The 18,858-nt window shown below is 40.0% G+C and overlaps 1 pseudogene; it reads right to left on the bottom strand.

The window, feature by feature from the left end:
• Window positions 1–18,858, bottom strand: part of LOC127454700 (SR-related and CTD-associated factor 8-like) — a 158,114-nt pseudogene that overhangs the window by 14,869 nt on the left and 124,387 nt on the right.

The following is an 18,858-nucleotide window of genomic DNA, read 5'->3' as shown; positions in this document are numbered from 1 at the left end:
TTTATTCCCTTTAAAGTCCGTGATGATGTTAATTCCCTGCCACATGCTTCTAGAGTTGGTGGTGTTAAACTGTCCTTCAATCTTACTCCTGTACTGGCGTTTTGCTGTTTTGATAGTTTTTCGGAGGGCATAACTGGCTTGTTTATGCTCCTCCGCGTTCCCGGAATTAAAAGCGGAGGTCCGCACATTAAGTGCCGCGCGAACATCGCTGTTGATCCACGGCTTCTGATTCGGATAGATTCGCACAGTTCTGGTCGGAATCACTTCCTCTACACACGTTCTGATGAAACACATTACGCTATCAGCGTAAAGCTCGATGTCGTCATCAGAGGCGGACCGGAACATCTCCCAGTCCGTGCGATCAAAACAGTCTTGTAGCGTGGAGTCTGATTGGTCCGACCAGCACTGGATCGTTCTGAGGGTGGGTGCTTCCTGTTTCAGTTTCTGCCTGTAAGCGGGCAGAAGCAGAATGGAAGAGTGGTCCGATTTGCCAAATGGTGGGCGGGGGAGGGATTTGTAGCCATCCCGGAACGGAGAGTAGCAATGGTCCAAAACCCGGTCCCCTCGTGTGTTGAAACTAATGTGCTGGTGGTATTTTGGTGCGACTGATTTTAAACTGGCTTTATTAAAGTCCCCGGTCACAATGAACGCGGCCTCAGGGTGCGCGGTTTCCTGCTCACTTATACTCCCATACAGTTCCTTGAGTGCCCGGTCTGTGTCGGCTTGTGGGGGAATGTACACAGCAGTGATAATGACTGCTGTGAATTCCCTCGGTAGCCAGAATGGTCGACACAGAAGCATAAGAAATTCCAGATCAGGAGAACAGAAAGACTTGATGGAATGTACGTTCCTCTGATCACACCAGGATTTGTTGATCATAAAACATACACCACCTCCTCTAGTTTTACCTGAGAGGTCTTTCGCTCTGTCCGCTCGGAGCATGGAGAACCCCGCGGGTTCAATGGCTGAGTCTGGAATCTCCGCAGACATCCAAGTTTCCGTAAGGCAGATAACGCAGCAGTCCCTCGTCTCTCGTTGGAAAGAGATCCGCGCTTTCAGCTCGCAGAGCTTGTTATCCAGAGACTGAACATTTGCCAGTAGAATAGTGGGTAGTGGGGGTCGATTTGCGCGGCGTCTTACTCTGATGAGAACGCCGGCTCTGTTTCCCCTTTTCCTCCTGCGTTTCCGCTGCCGTGCTGCCCAGACAAAGGGCTCCGCTTGCGTGTTTGTAAACAGCGGGTCGGCATTGAGGAATGTGAAGTCCGGTTTACGGTGTGAGATCGCTGAGCCAATGTCCAAAAGTGTTTGTCTGTCGTAGACAATAAGGCAGACAACATCCAAGACAAAAAACATAAGAATTGTAAACAAAACAAACAAACCATTGCTATGTTGTGTCGGAGCTCGCAACGCAGCAGCCATACTCGGCGCCATCTTGAGTCCTATAATTAATCCTTAATTTTGGCCCATTCCTCCAAACAGAACTGGTGTAACTGAGCCAGGTTTGTAGGCCTCCTTGCTTGCACACGCATTTTCATTTCTGCCTACAAATTTTCTATCGGATTGAGGTCAGGGTGATGGCCACTCCAATACCTTGACTTTATTGTTTTTCAGCCATTTTGCCACAACTTTGGAGGTATGCTTGGGGTCATTGCCCATTTGGAAGACCCATCTGCAACCAAGCTTTAACTTCCTGGCTGATGTCTTGAGATGTTGCTTCAATATATCCACATAATCTTCCTTCCTCATGATGCCATCTATTTTGTGAAGTGTACCAATCCCTCCTGCAGCAAAGCACCCCCACAACATGATGCTGCCACCCCCATGCTTCATGGTTGGGATGGTGTTCTTCAGCTTGCAATCCTCACCCTTTTTTCTCCAAACATAACGATGGACATTATGGCCAAACAGTTCAATTTTTGTTTCATCAGACCAGAGGACATTTCTCCAAAAAGTAAGATCTTTGTCCCCATGTGCACTTGCAAATGTGGTCTGGCTTTTTTATAGCGGTTTTGGAGCAGTGGCTTCTTCCTTGCTGAGCAGCCTTTCGGGTTATGTCAATATAGGAATCGTTTTACAGTGGATATAGATACTTGTCTACCTGTTCCCTCCAGCATCTTCGCAAGGTCCTTTGCTGTTGTTCTGGGATTGATTTGCACTTTTTGCACCAAACTACGTTAATCTGTAGGAGACAGAATGAGTCTCCTTCCTGAATGGTATGATGGCTGCGTGGTCCCATGGTGTTTATACTTGTGTACTATTGTTTGTACAGATGAAAATGGTACCTTCAGGCATTTGGAAATTGCTCCCAAGGATGAACCAGTCTTGTGGAGGTCCATAATTTTTTTCTGAGGTCTTGGCTGATTTCTTTTGATTTTCCCAAGATGTTAAGCAGAAAGGCACTGAGTCTGAAGGTAAGCCTTAAAATACATCCACAGGTACACCTCTAATTGACTCCAATTAGCCTATCAGAAGCTAATTGGCTAATTGCTTAAAGGCGTGACAATTGTCTGGAAATTTCCAAGCTGCTTAAAGGCACAGTTAACTTAGTGTATGTAAACTTCTGACCCACTGGAATTGTTATATAGTCAATTAAAAGTGAAACAATCTGTCTGTAAACAATTGTTGGAAAAATTACTCATGCATGTCATGCAGAAAGTAGATGTCCTAAATGACTTGCCAAAACTATAGTTTTGTGGAGTGGTTAAAAAAAATGAGTTTTAATGACTTCAACCTAAGTGTATGTAAACCTCTGACTTCAACTGTATGACTTCTGAAATTGACTTCTTATTGTCATATTGAATATTTAAGCATATTATTTTTATATTTAATAAAGTATATTTTATCCCCATTATAATTTAATCCTTGCTTTATGTTTTAGGTTCACTGTGTTATTGTGTTCATTGCATAGACATGCTACTGTAGTAACTGAGGCTGGACAATATAGTATAAAAATAATAAAGTCCTCCATTGAACTCATATCAGCCATATCACGAGTTTAACCTCTTAAATTTAAACTTGTAGTACAATTCAAACATTAATAGTAGATAAAACACTTGAATAATCATATTAAGATGTACTGGTGGTGGCTGAGGAGAGTCCCCTGTTCTCTTTTTAAAAGTGCTTTGAGTGTAGTGTCAGAAAAGCGATTTAAGTGTAAAATTCAATAAAATATGTAAATAAGAGTGTTGTTCATCTTCTTCAAGGCAAGTAATATTTCCATTTCAAATGTTTAATGGAAAAAGCTCTTTATGACTCCGGCTCCGAATATCTCCAGACATGAATGATCACACACAGGCGATGTCAAGGTAAGCTCAAATCATTAGATTCATCCGCCAGAAGAGCAGTGCCAGAACACGACTGACATAATGTACTCTTCCGCAAATTCTTGCAATTTTAAGTTTCAATCACAGATGTTCGGAAAATAAACTTGCCTGACGTGACTAAAATAGACATGAGTTTTTGGGAGACCACACACTTTGTAAAAATTCTGTGAATAGAAAAGCACAATCCAGAAATAATAATAGCCACATAATGTAGGACGGTCGGCACTCCTAAGAACATGTAATATTTCATTTTTAGTAATCGTTGTTTTCACATAAATGAGGAAAAACCATCGTTACGGATGTGGCAATTCTTCGTTATGAACGAGACAGTTGTGAAAGCAGCACTTACATGACAAGGGGAAAACCAACCAAAATGGTAAAGCTTGTAGACTTTGATCTCGGAGACGTCTGTATATACATCAAGGCTGCATAATGGATTGTAATAAGACTAAAATTGCGATATGACCTTGTACGAATACTAAGCTGTTAAAGGCTGCATATTAAAGTCTGCATTGACTGCTTCAGACAGCGCTGCGCGAGAGAGTGGTTCCCTGGCGGGAGTAAAGCGGAACAAGCAGAGTAGCGCAGCAATATTATATTATGTTTGTCATATTACAATTCAAATTTAAAAGTCTGTCAAAATGGTCCCTTCCCAAGTGCTGGCTATAAATGTAGGAGCTTGTAACAAGTCACAGATCAAAGCAATAGTCAGTGATCTATCAGAATCATCATGGTAAAGAATGAGCGGTGGAGGTTTCTGATTCTTTGATTGACATACATATGATTTGATATGAAGCCTCCGTAACGGACATAACCGTAACGTATTTTTATAAGCGTTTCAAGTAACGAATGGAAACCACTTGATCATCATACTTTACATAAAAATAAGTTAGAAAGTATCAACTATTGATAATATAGTTGAGTGATATAAACTATTGCTTGAGTGATATAAACTTAACCTCTAAAACATTACGGACGTGACACAGCGCTGAAACGCAGCAACATCATAAATGTGGCTCTTATAATACAAAATAATAAAACGCTGTATGACAAAGTGTGCACATTTTTCAGATAATTCCTTGTCTTTCTCTGGAAAATGATTTTTGTTAACATAAAGTGAAAATAAATAGTCTTTTGATCCCCCTTTTGCAATTTTAAAAAATGTCTGTTTGAAAATTTAGTTTTAGAAATGGTGCAACCCTCATGTGAGGTGGATAAACTGCCATTTTCTAAAAAATAAATAAATAAATAAATAATAATAATAATAATAATAATAAAAACATTATAGCACTATAACACAGTAAAATATAGATCTAAATGAACAATTTAAAAGGGGTTATGTACCTTTGCTTTAAACTTTATTTTTCCATGGTATGGTTGAAATTTTCGTGGAATTGCTCTTTGATTAATTGTGCATTCAAACATTCATTTAAACCAATGGTCTAAAGATTACAACTCAAATGTTGTAGTTAACACTACAGCAACGTTGTAATGAAAAAAAAAAAATTTGCACTGTATCAATACTATTTCATCAGTACATGTAACAAAAACCATGTCTGCGACACAAACAGTTTTATTATTCTAAATGTTTTATATATATATATATATATATATATATATATATATATATATATATATATATATATATATATATATATATATTATTTAGGTGTATTTCTTATTTTCCATGACTTTTCCATGACTGGAAAACTGCATTGCAAAATTCCAGGTTTTCCAGGACACATGGGAACCCTTTACATTTATATTGTGTATATTGGAGATTAATCTCATATTGTATCGAGGCACAGATCTGGGGAAGGGTACAGAAAAATTTCTGCAGCATTGAAGGTCCCAATGAGCACAGTGGCCTCCATCATCCATAAATGGAAGAAGTTTGGAACCACAAGGACTCTTCCTAGAGCTGGCCATCTGGCCAAACTGAGTGATCGGGGGAGAAGGGCCTTAGTCAGGGAGGTTACCAAGAACCCGATGATCACTCTGACAGAGCTCCATCATTTCTCTGTGGAGAGAGGAGAACCTTCCAGAAGAACAACCATCTCTGCAGCACTCCACCAATCAGGCCTGTATGGTAGAGTGGCCAGACGGAAGCCACTTCTCGGTAAAAAGGCACATGACAGCCCACCTGGAGTTTTCCAAAAGGCACCTGAAGGACTCAGACCATGAGAAACAAAGACTGAACTCTTTGGTGGTGGCAGCATCATGCTGTGGGGATGTTTTTCAGTGGCAGGAACTGAGAGACTAGTCAGGATCGAGGGAAAGATCAATGCAGCAATGTACAGAGACATCCTTGTTGAAAACCTGCTCCAGAGCGCTCTGGACCTCAGACTGGGGTGAAGGTTCATCTTCCAACAGGACAATGACCCTAAGCACACAGCCAAGATAACAAAGGAGTGGCTCCAGGACAACTCTGTGAATGTCCTTGAGTGGCCCAGCCAGAGCCCAGACTTGAACCCGATTGAACATCTCTGAAGAGATCTGAAAATGGCTGTGCACCGACGCTCCCCATCCAACCTGATGGAGCTTTAGAGGTCCTGCAAAGAAGAATGGGAGAAACTGCCCAAAAATAGGTGTGCCAAGCTTGTAGCATCATACTCAAAAAGACTTGAGGCTGTAATTGGTGCCAAAGGTGCTTCAACAAAGTATTGAGCAAAGGCTGTGAATACTTATGTACATGTGATTTTTTTTCCCGTTTTTTTATTTGTAATAAATTTGCAAAGATTTCAAACAAACTTTTTTCTCGTTGTCATTATGGGGTATTGTTTGTAGAATTTTGAGGAAAATAATGAATTTAATCCATTTTGGAATAAGGCTGTAACATAACAAAATGTGGAAAAAGTGAAGCGCTGTGAATACTTTCTAGATGCACTGTACTCTAAAAATATAGCCTACTTCTAAACTGATGCACAAAACAGGCAAAACATGTAAAAAAAACTTAATCAAATAAAAAAGTAAAAAAAAAAAAAAAAATAGTTGTTCGTCAACAAACTTTTGTCCACACATACTTTGATGACCTTTGAGCCAATTTTGTGGGAGCCAGTACTCAGTTTTTGTAGGGCACGATATGCATCCTGTCGATGCACCATACTGATGTAGGCACAGCCTCCGGGAGGAATCATCTGGAAAAAATGTTTTTAGTTGTTTAGTAGTTGTCTAAATGAGGCATTGAAAACTTTATCTCCAGGTTAACACTCTCTCTAAAAAAGAATGCCTGAGAACCTGTTGAGGTGTCCTTAAATACTAAGCGCTTTTAGGGCACTTCTAAACATGCCAAAACGTGCCTCTTGGCTGAATTGCACTAAACCTCTCTAATTAAAAGGTGACCAGATCTTAGGTTTATTGCAGAGCTGGAGTCTCCAAGTGAACAGGCTTACAGAGACTCAACTTACATTGATAGATTCAATTTGCCCAAACTCTTCAAAGAGGTTTGTAAGATCTTGCCGGGTGGCGTTCTTGTCCACTTGGCCAACCCATAGAGTAGTGCTGCAAACTGTAAGAGGAAAAAGGAAAACAAGCTGAAACAATATAAGAGTATGATTCTTAAAAATCACATTACTTTTCATATTTATTACAAATATTTTTCCTTCATAGGGCTGTCCATTTAACATGTTAATTTGGTGCGAACAATTATATAAAATATAGCAATAAAGAAAATGTAAAAATAATTATGCCCCCTGACCTGTAGATAATTTCCATAATAAAAGTACATTTTCCTACCATCTGAGAAATTTAAGCATGAAGTACATGTAACAAGGGCCAGTCAGTGCACCTCAACAAACCTCACATGCAGCACAGAATGAAAGCTGTCACACAGGGCGGACAGCTGGACAAAGCACAACAGAACGCAGAGGTCTCAAGTCCCAATTTTCAAAGTTTCAACCACTTTTAACTTGACACAGCATCCTAAAAAGGCAACATTTATGATGCTAAAACAAGTGAGACCATCCAAAGCATTGCAAAAAAAAAAACAAAAAAACAAAAAAAACAAAAAAACAAACAAACATAAAACATATATCAAGACCAACAATAAAAATAGCACAGCACTTGCTGTGAGAACAGGACAGATTTATAAACTCAATTGTTAGGCTTTTGTTTGACTCTATGGTAATATTACAAACAATATATTGAATTCTAAAGCCACTTTTGTGTTGTCTGATCAATGCGTTATTTGTCTGCCACAATAATACAATATATTTCAATATGATTATCTAAATTATTTTATTATGTTTATAATTATTTTATGTATTATTTACATTGAATTATCTTTATTTGGGGGCCTTTCTAAGTCAATTTTAATAAGCGATTAATTAATCGGCACATCATAATTAATTCGATTAAAAATTAACTGATTGACAGCCCTAATTTCCTACGGACCTTTTCGTTGAGCCCAGACCAGATATTTTGTAAAAGAATTTCCCTTCAAATGAAATGTATTCCATTAAACTAGATTTGAACTTTTTTTGAAGACAATGTGAGTCATGCTTGCTCATACAAACTGCCAGAGACAGGGCATCCCAATGTGGTTGATAAAGTGTTCTGATCACTTGTTAGCATGTTGTGGTTGTTTGGGTGTTCTAAGGTGGTTGCTTGCTGGCTCTAAGCAAAAGAGCCCATACCCAAATCTGATGCAATTTTATGGGATAAAAAAATATTCCTTCCCCCCCCAAAAAATTGCTACCACTGAGAAACTTTGAGCGCACGGGAGGAAGCCCTATTTTCTGTCATTCCTTTTCTCTTTCCCATGCTCGTTCTTCACTGGAGTAAGAACGGGAGGACTTCCTTTTTCTGTCTTTTGAACGAGACTGAGACCGCTTCCTGTGATTACGCTTATGAGCCAGAGCGTGACCTTGACCTTCTTCTTTTAGGTGACCTGGGGTTAAAAAGAGATTGACATGAAAAAGTATCAACCTGTGGTTAGAAGATGGAAAGGGGGCAACTCTGACAAAGCAAATGAGGTCTATTTAACAAAATACCTAGAGCGAGATCTCGAGTGGGTTTTTGAGCAGGTGCTGCTGGTTTTCATCTTTTCAGACTCAAAGATCTCCTCATCTACAGAATCCTGTCCCTCATCAATATCCATGTCCTGCAATGCACATAACTGTTAAACTACTGCCAATTCATGACTTCTAACAGGCATTTCCCCTCAACTAAGGTTTGATATCTGGACTTGCCTGTTGTTCGGTATCAATGGAGTCATCCAATTTTACTTCTTGTTCAGGGACCTGTGGTGGGGCACTGTTCTGGCCTGGAGGGGCAGAAATTTCAGGACCAAAGATGGTATCCTGGCCCTCAATGGTCATGGACTATCAGAAATTTAGAAGTGCATTAATATAAATATAATTTTTTTTTTTTAAAGTACTTGGTATCCGATCGAAAAGAAAATAAGTGGTATTGCCCAACCCTACGTTGGATGTTCTTTATTCACAAATAATTTAGGGACTGTTTCTAAAGATACAGGCAACATTGGAGCATACATATCCAAAACATTTACAAACATTTCCATAACTTCAGTACATTTCAAATTACTTGCAGGCATGCAACCAACTCCAAAGTGTGCATGTAGGTGTCAGCAATAATGCACACCTTTTATATTTTTGATATAATAATAATAATAAAAAAAGTCAAATTAAATGTAAGCATTTCTATATTCATCAGTATTGTAATAGGCCTTGGTGTCGGGATCTGGATTTTATTTCATGGAAAAGCGGATCAAATTGGGTTCTGAACTCACAACTACATTGGTACAGCTAGTAAAAACATGCATCAAACATCCACACCAACCCAGCCTTGTTTTTTTTTATTTTATTTAATTTTTTTTATATGCAGCCAATAACCTACAAACAAGGAAGTCTTAAATAATGCCTAAACTAAAGACTCTGCTAACTAAATTCAGCTGACTCGATACATGTGTTAAAAGACTATGATGATGGCAAAATGCCTCCAGGTCATGCAAAGTCTTTGGTCGTCTTGCATGAACCACACGTTTGAGATCTCCCCAGAGTTGCTCGATGATATTAAGGTCAGGAGACTGTGATGGCCACTCCAGAACCTTCACCTTTTTCTGCTGTAACCACTGGAGGTTCAACTTGGCCTTGTGCTTAGGGTCATTGTCGTGCTGGAAAGTCCAAGAGCGTCCCATGCGCAGCTTTCGTGCAGAAGAATGCAAATTGTCTGCCAGTATTTTCTGATAACATAATGCATTCATCTTGTCATCAATTTTCACAAGATTCCCCATGCCTTTAGAGGTCACACACCCCCAAAACATCAGTGTGCCACCACCATGCTTCACAGTGGGGATGGTATTTTTTTCACAATAGGCCTTGTTGACCCCTCTCCAAACATAGCGCTTATGGTTGTGACCATAAAGCTCTATTTTGGTCTCGTCACTCCAAATTACAGTGTGCCAGAAGCTGTGAGGCATGTCAAGGTGTTGTCGGGCATATTGTATTTTTTGTGGCACTGGTGCAGTAAAGGCTTCTTTCTGGCATCTCGGCCATGCAGCTCATTTTTGTTCAAGTATCTTCGTATTGTGCTTCTTGAAACAACCACACCGTCTTTTTCCAGAGCAGCCTGTATTTCACCTGAGGTTACCTATGGGTTTTTCTTTGTATCCCGAACAATTCTTCTGGCAGTTGTGGCTGAAATCTTTCTTGGTCTACCTGACCTTAGCTTGGTATCAAGAGATCCCCAAATTTTCCACTTCTTAATAAGTGGAGTTCCATTACCTTGTTACGCAGGTCTTTTGACAGTTCTTTTCTGCTCCCAATGGCTCAGTATCTAGCCTGCTCAGTGCATCCACATGAGAGCTAATAAACTCATTGACTATTTATACACAGGCGTGGGAAATTAAACTTTAATTGCCATTTAAACCTGTGTGTGTCACCTTGTGTGTCTGTAACAAGGCCAAACATTCAAGGGTATGTAAACTTTTGATCAGGGCCATTTGGGTGATTTCTGTTATCATTATGATTTAAAAAGGAGCCAGACAACTATGTGATAATAAATGGCTTCATATGATCACTATCCTTAAATAAAAGACAGTTTTTTTGCATGATCAGTCATATTTTCAAAATCAATGCCAAAATTTCACAATTTCTGCCAGGGTATGCAAACTTTTGAGCACAACTGTATATATATTATGTATACATTTAATTTTAACAAAGAGCATTATCGGGGGGGGGGGGGGGGGGGGCTACCACCCTGGAGTCGTGGGTTCGAATCCAGGGTGTGCTGAGTGAATCCAGCCAGGTCTCCTAAGCAACCAAATTGGCCCGGTTGCTAGAGAGGGTAGAGTCACATGGGGGGACCTCCTCATGGTCATGATTAGTGCTTCTCACTCTTAATGGGGCATGTGGTAAGTTGTGCATGGTTTGTGGAGAGTAGCATGAGCCTACACATGCTGGGAGTCTCCGCGGTGTCATGCACAACGAGCCACAAGATAAGATGTGCGGATTGACTGTCTCAGAAGCGGAGGCAACTGAGACTTGTCCTCCGCCACCCGGATTGAGGTGAGTAACTGCGCCACCACGAGGACCTACTAAGTAGTGGGAATTGGGCATTCCAAATTGGGGAGAAAAGGGGATAAAATAAAAAATAGCATCATCCTGGACACTTCCATTATAAACAATTGGCATAATGTTAGTGGACATTTCAGGGGATTAAAGCTGCCAAATAATCACAGATGCAAAAATATTAACAGAACTTCAACTAGAAGGTAATTATTTTACTTAACCAATCTGATGTGGTTGTTGAACTTTGAATGATACTGTAGCAATTATTAAACTGCTACAACACAAATCTGTCATAGAAATGCAATTTTGGTGAACATAAAAAAGTGGAATTGGAAAGTGAAGTGATAATTATATTACGGACCTATGACGTTGCAGTTACGTTGCCAATAAGTCACAGAATTACCCAAATATTACGAATACATTATGCAACTGGACCATTCTGGGTAAGCTTGGGACATTTGGAGGACGTGAAGATGATGTTGTAAATTGGTAATTTAATGGTAATGAAATTATGGGCTCATGACATTGCAGTTACTTTACAGTAAGTAATGGAATTACCTAAATATTACAAATATATTACCTAACTGGGCCATTCTGGGTATGCTTGCAATATTAGTACGACGTAAAGAGGACGTTGTGAATTGGTCATATAATGGTAATGAAATTACGAGCCTGTGATGTTGCAGTTACATTGCCTATTAGTAAATCATTAAATTACAAAAAAGGAATAAATTACGTTACTGGTATGTCGTGTGTTAGCAGGGATATTACCATTTTACCTTATAAGTTTGATATACTGTAGTTATGAATTACATTTTTGTACAATTGTATAATGTAGAGCCTTTATTGTCCAGAAGATGGTTTCAATGATATACTATATGTAATTTTATATTGTATAATGTGTATTCTATATTGTGTGTATTGTACACTGTACATTGTATGTTATTATTTGTATATTGTGTTGTGTAATTATGTGTATATTAGATTTTAAATTGTGTTGTAAATCTGATGTTTATTGTAAATTGGTATATGTCCCATCACTGTCACGAGTACTATGTTGCTCGGAACTGCACCCAAGAATTTCACACACTATTGCACTTGTGTATATGGTTGTGTGACAATAAAAGTGATTTGATTTGATTTGATTTGTTGTGGTGTTTTGGCATAGGGACCCTTAGTGTCACTACATCGACACAACGTCGAGTGAGTGACAGAAGGGAAACGTCTTGGTTACGGTCGTAACCTCCATTCCCAGATGGAGGGAACGAGACGTTGTGTCCCTCTTGCCACAACGCTGTACTACCCGCTGGAATGTCCGGGACCCTGTCTCGGCTCCTCAGCACAAAACCTGAATGAGTGGTTGCGAGCCAGCTCCTTTTATACCCGTATGTCCGGGGGAGTTGGATGCAAATTCCACTCGCCAATTCTCATTGGCCTTTTCTCAAAGATCAGAGGTGTTTGGGGCTCCCAAGAGTGACCCCTAGTGTCACTACATCAACACAACGTCTCGTTCCCTCCATCAGGGAACGGAGGTTACGATAGTGACCAAGACGTTTTCATTGTTTGGATATACTGAGATTGATTAATTTGGTTTGTTTTGGTTTGTGCCTTTTATGAATTTGGACAGACAGAGTACAGGGGTGGAGTCCTAACTGTAGAAACTGGAAACCATTTTTAGACTTTGTTTGGTTAACAATGCGGGTGGTGTTTTCCCTTTTGTTTTCCTTTTATTCCCTCCAACTTTTATGTTATTAAATACATTTAAAATAAAATCTACAATGCCCACGGATTACAAATGAACCTGTATTTTATGTTGTCTGGGTCAAATTTTACTTTTCCTTACAGAGTTCTTTTCATGATTTTCAATGATGCCATGCTACCTCCTTTTAAAAGCTGATGATTCTATTTATTTTGCTATCCTAACTATACATTATTTTATGGTTAGTTGCATATTTTTATTTGCATTTAGCATTGTTTGTTCCCTGCTGTCTAGGACCCTATCAGGACAGATCTGCAACCAATTTTTGGGTTGCAATACACCAGTCAAGAACCACTGCTCTAAACCATAATGTGACAATAATTAGAAACTTGAAGTTAGTACATAATTCATAAGCATAAAGACAAGGCAAGGCCACATACACTGTGCAGAACTGTGAACTTACCTGGTACCCAGTGCCTGAAGGACCATATATACTTGCTACAGCTTGGATGTGCTCATAGATATGGCGGAGGAGGTGTGTCAGTAGACTCTGCTTCCTTATGATCACTGGCCTCACTGTAGCATTCTGTGTAGTAGAAAACACAAACATGCAGAAAATAAATGCAAGGAATGTCCACTAGTGCAAATATTTCTATTTTGCTACACTTTTTATAATTAAAATATTTTCACTACAAATTAAATCAATATTTTGGGTTCAATACAAGTTAAGCTCAATTGACATCATTTGTGGCATAATGTTGATTACCACAAAATATAATCTTCACTCACCCCTCGTTTAAACGGTTACAGTAAGGTTCTTACAATAGAAGTGAATGGGGCCTGTCTATAAACATTAAAATACACTCTGTTTTTAAAGTATAGCCACAACATGTAAACACTATATTTGTTAATATGATTTTAGTGTGATAAAATTGCTTACAATCCTTAACTGTGTAAAGTTATATCCAGTACCGGGATTACAGGGTTTCATAATGATGACAATATTGGATTGTAATATTGGATATAACTTTCACAGATAAGGTAAGTTAATGATTTTATCACACAAAAATCATGTTAACACGTATAATGTTTACGTTTTGTATCTATACTTTTGAAACCGTGTGTATTTTTATGTTTTAGGACTGGCCCCATTCACTTCCATTGTACTATGTTTCAATGTAACTGTAATATTTGCTTTTTTATTATTATTAATTATTATTATATATTATTTTATTTATTTATTTATTTTGTGGAAATCAACATTATGCAACAAATTCTGTTAACTGAACTTAACATGTACTGAACCCGGAATATTATATAACAAGTAAGAGACATTTGCATTTTTATATGGTCAATGTCAAAAATGTGCTTACATTTAATTAGTGACCTAGAAATAGTGCAAATCTAACGTATTCTTCTTTTTACATCAATTGTATTTGTTAAATTATTATTATTATTATTTTTAAATACACTATTTGGACAGTAACTATTTAAATATAGGCATATTTGTGACATTGAACATGCTATTGTAGCTCCTTTGTACAAAGTTCAGAATTCTTTGCTTAATTCATAATGAAAATGTTTGTAATAAATTATAAGAGTGCAAAATAAAAGCATTTTCACTAATGGACACAAACTTTTGCAAACTTTTATGAATATTTCAAAAGTACTTGCTTCATACAATAACTCACCAGCTGTATGACCTTCGTGTTCATACTGAATAGATGCCAAACCAAGTTTATTCAACCATCTTAAAACACAAGACATGTTACGGCAACTACACATGATACTAAACAATCATCTATACTTATTATTAATTATAACCTATTAATGAATATTCAGTATCAGTAGTTTATGCAAAACATGTACTGTAACTACTGTATATTCAATTTCCAGTACTACAAAAAAATATATATTTTCAGTCAGTGGTTTAAATTTCTTATGTCAGTTGACTTACAGGTTCATGTCCTCACTGTTGTCAGCTGCGAAGTAAAACATCATGACATAGAGGTGGCAAGCTTTGATCGCACTGTGTGAAACAAAGATAAAAAAACAAAATGAGTATAAGAAAAATGATGAAGGTTGTTCAGTTGAAAAATATTTTGTAATCAACATGATGACATCAGTGTGAAAAACCAATAGAGAAAATAGTCATACTATGTTCGATTTGCATTTGGACAACAAGTAGCTGTCCATTCAAAAATGCTTACATTAAAGCCAGAATTAACAAATATAAAAAATCCATTTACTATTTTTTCTTACATTCCATTGCCCTGTCAATTACAAAATTAGTCAAATTTACGAAGCCCTCTGCTTTTTCTGCCTAAAAAAAAAAAAAAAAAAAAATATATATATATTTTATATTTACACAGATCCTCTAGATTTACATATTAAGGCACACACATTCAATATTAGGCTGTTTTTTTTTTAATTGTTTTTATTATTATTTTTTTTTTTTTAGGTTGATCTAACTTGCTTACATAATTCTTTAAAGTTTGTATTATAACACTGATACAATGGCTGAAACAGTGATAAAGTATTGGATTCTAAAAATGTAAAATGCTACTCTTAAAAATGTATATCTCTATGTAACATAGCCACATATGGACATGTTTTAACATTTTATACTATGTACAAAAGAATGTTTTAAGGTTGTAATTGTATTTTAATATTATGTTTAACATGTTCTCATATGTCCATTTTATATCTCTTTTAAAATTACATAGAATGATGGGGGCCTGGGTAGCTCAGTGGTAAAAGACGCTGGCTATCCACCCCTAGAGTTCGCTAGTTCGAATCCCAGGGTGTGCTGAGTGACTCCAGCCAGGTCTCCTAAGCAACCAAATTGGCCCGGTTGCTAGGGAGGGTAGAGTCACATTGGGGAACCTCCTCGTGGTCGCTATAATGTGTTTCGTTCTCGGTGGGGCGCATGGTGAGTTGAGCGTGGATGCCGCGGTGGATGGCGTAAAGCCTCTGTGCCAATGTGACTCGTCCTCCGCCACCCAGATTCAGGCAAATCACAATGCGACCACGAGGACTTAAAAAGAATCCATACATTGGGAATTGGGCATTCCAAATTGGGTGAAAAAAATAAAAATAAAATAAAAAAATTACATGGTATGTCTTTAAGAACTTTGCAACCAGTTGTTGGAAGGAAGTGAGTAGGACTGGATAAAAAGGAGCCAACATGGCATTTTTTTTTTTTTTTATAAAATGTTTATATACGTATATATATATATATATATATATATACTGCTTGAGTGAAAATGCGAAGAAGCCACAGCAAACGTAAAACTTAATAGTAAAACGTAAAAAGCAATATTTACCTACAATTATTTATACAAAACACTTTTTTTTCTTTTTTTTTTTTTTTTTTTTTTATGAACAGGGTGTGCAAAACCTACTACTTCACTCACTAACATTTTGGAATTCAGTTGTTATTTTTTTATTATTATTATAACCTAACAATTGTTAATTGTTGTCCAGTTTTTCAGTATAATACAGTATTATTATTAATGATTTGTTGTATACAATAGTAATATATTTCTGTCTTATTTACTTTCACCTGGATCTTATATTCTAATGCTGCAGTGTATTGTTCATCAGGGACATGCACAGACATTTTGGGGGGCAGGGGCTCAAGTGGAAAAAAAGGGCACTTCTCATAATTATTTATTTAAAAAATTTTTTTTAAGCAAAACATATTAACACAACTCTGACTTCCTTACCAGTTTATTTTAATTCCCTCACACTGAGTTATGTGTTCTCTCTTGTGTTTTGCTTCTGATACCTGGTTTTAACCATGCATTTAGCGATTTGCTGCTCTTGGCTGTTTCCTGGCTCTCCCTCTCCTTCCTTTTCTGTATCCTTTCTTTTTTTGCCATTGTGCTGCCAAGCAACAGAATACTGAATTGCCTGAATACATTAATGTATTGATCAAATACATTATTATTGCTATTATAATTACACTTACCACGCGCGCACACACACACACACACACACACACACACACACACACACACACACACACACACACACAATAACTGATGGTGACAAGGACTTAGTTTCACATTTGAGGGAGGGCTGTCTGTATCATGTAAAAATCTATCAGCATACAACAAACTAATAGAATGGATAGTTCCCCATCTGTCACTCACTCGACGTTGTGTCGATGTAGTGACACTAGGGGTCACTCTTGGGAGCCCGAAACACCTCTGGTCTTTGAAAAAAGGCCAATGGAAATTGGCAAGTGGTATTTGCATACCATTCCCTCGAATATACAGGTATTAAAGGAGCTGGTATGCCACTCATTCAAATTTTCTCTTCGGAGAAGAGTCAATGCTCACTGAGCTGAATTCTCACGGCTCTCCATTCACCTCATCTGGATCTGATGGCGCATTTCAGCGGCCTCTCCCCCTCTGCACTGGTGCACTGCAGAGAACGCCCTGGGTGCTTCGGCAGAAATGAAAGCGTATATTCTAAAAAAAGAGTATATTTCTAAAAGAGCGGCACACATGGAACGTCTTTTTAAAGATGCCCTTCCGTTTGTATGTTATTCCTGGTTGCGGTCATTATCTCTCGCCTTCTGGCGGTCACGATCGCTGTCTTTTGTGTCTGGGCGCTACCCACGCGGAGACAGCATTCGTGGATGGGTCATGTACTCATTGCGAGAACATGACCATGGCAAAGTTGCGGTCGCGGCTTGCCTTCATAAGAAAGCAAGCTACCCCAGTGGCTCCCCGCCTCGGTCCTTCTACCTACGGGTATGAGGCCAGTGCGGCTACCACTGGGGGCGATTTGGGGACCTCAATGGGACCACCTCCACTGGGTATCCCCCCACAGACCTCCCATTCCCCGGCACGCTCGTCTGCCCCGATCGGGCTTCTGGATAAGTCTGCCGGCTCGTCTCACGGTGAGTTCGACCTCTTGTTCAGAGCCCGCAAAGGTGATGAGCTCTTGAGCGCAGCATCGGAGAGCGGGATCGTTCAGTCGGACGCGGAAGCCTCAGCTGGGCTTCCCCTCTCGGGTACGGTCGCCCAGTCACAGGCTGACGCGGAGATGACGGATATACTTTCCCAGGCAGCCACGAGCATCGGGCTAGAGTGGAACCTTCTGCTCTCCCCTGAGACCTCACGGCTCGATGATTGGTTTCTGGGCCGCTCACAGCCACGCCCCACCCCAGTTCCTTTCTTCCCGGAAGTGCACGAGGAGCTGACAAGGTCGTGGGAGGCACCTTTTACTGCTTGGTCCTGATCTTTCAGCTCCCCTGCCCTCACTACCCTCAGTGGTGGGGCGGCCAAGGTGTATTCAGTGATCCCCGATGGATAAGTGCTCGTGGTGCACCTATGCCCACAGAGCGCCGCCACCTGGCGCGGGCACCCGAAGCTCCCATCCAGGGCCTGTAGGTTTACGTCGTCCCTGTCGGCCAAGGCCTATGGTGCCGCTGGACAAGCCACCTCCGCCCTGCACGCCATGGCTCTCCTGCAAGTCCACCAAGCCAAGGCGCTAAAGGAACGGCACGAGAGTAGTTCTGCCCCAGGATTGATGCAGGAACTGCACTCGGCGACCGACCTCGCCATTCGGGCGACGAAGGTCACGGCGCGGTCTCTCGGGTGGCCGATGTCCACCTTGGTGGTCCAGGAGTGCCACCTTGGGTTCAACCTGGTCGGGATGGGAGAGGCAAGATTCCTTGGCGTCCCCATTTCCCATGTTGGCCTGTTCGGCGACATCGTCGAGGACTTTGCCCAGCAGTTCTCGGCGGTGAAGCAGCAGACGTAAGCTATCCAACACATCCTGCCCCGGCACGGCTCAAGATCCCGCATCCCATCTGCTCATCGCCAAGGGCATCCTCCGGCCCCGGCAGGAAGCATACGCCACCCGTCTCACGGCCTCTGTAGTTTTCCAGGGTCTACAGGGAGCCCCCTTTGAGCCCCTGGAGTCAGCTGAGCTTAAGGCACTCTCTTTAAAGTCTGCCCTCCTGACTGCGCTCACTTCCATCAAGAGGGTAGGAGACATGCAAGCGTTCTCTGTCAGCGCAACGTGCCTGGAGTTCGGTCCGGGCTACTCTCACGTGATCCTGTGACCCCGACCAGGCTATGTGCCCAAGGTTCCCACGACCCCATTTAGGGATCAGGTGGTGAACCTGCAAGCGCTGCCCCAGGAGGAGGCAGACCCAGCCCTGACATTGCTGTGTCTGGTGCATGCTTTACGCATCTATTTGGATCACGCGCACAGCTTTAGAGTCTCTAAGCATCTCTTGTCTGCTTTGGTGGACAGCGGAAAGGAAGCACTGTCTCCAAGCAGAGGA

The sequence above is a fragment of the Myxocyprinus asiaticus genome, chromosome 17 (assembly GCF_019703515.2).
Source record: "Myxocyprinus asiaticus isolate MX2 ecotype Aquarium Trade chromosome 17, UBuf_Myxa_2, whole genome shotgun sequence".
NCBI lineage: Eukaryota > Metazoa > Chordata > Actinopteri > Cypriniformes > Catostomidae > Myxocyprinus > Myxocyprinus asiaticus.
This window is presented reverse-complemented; position numbering and strand designations above follow the sequence as displayed.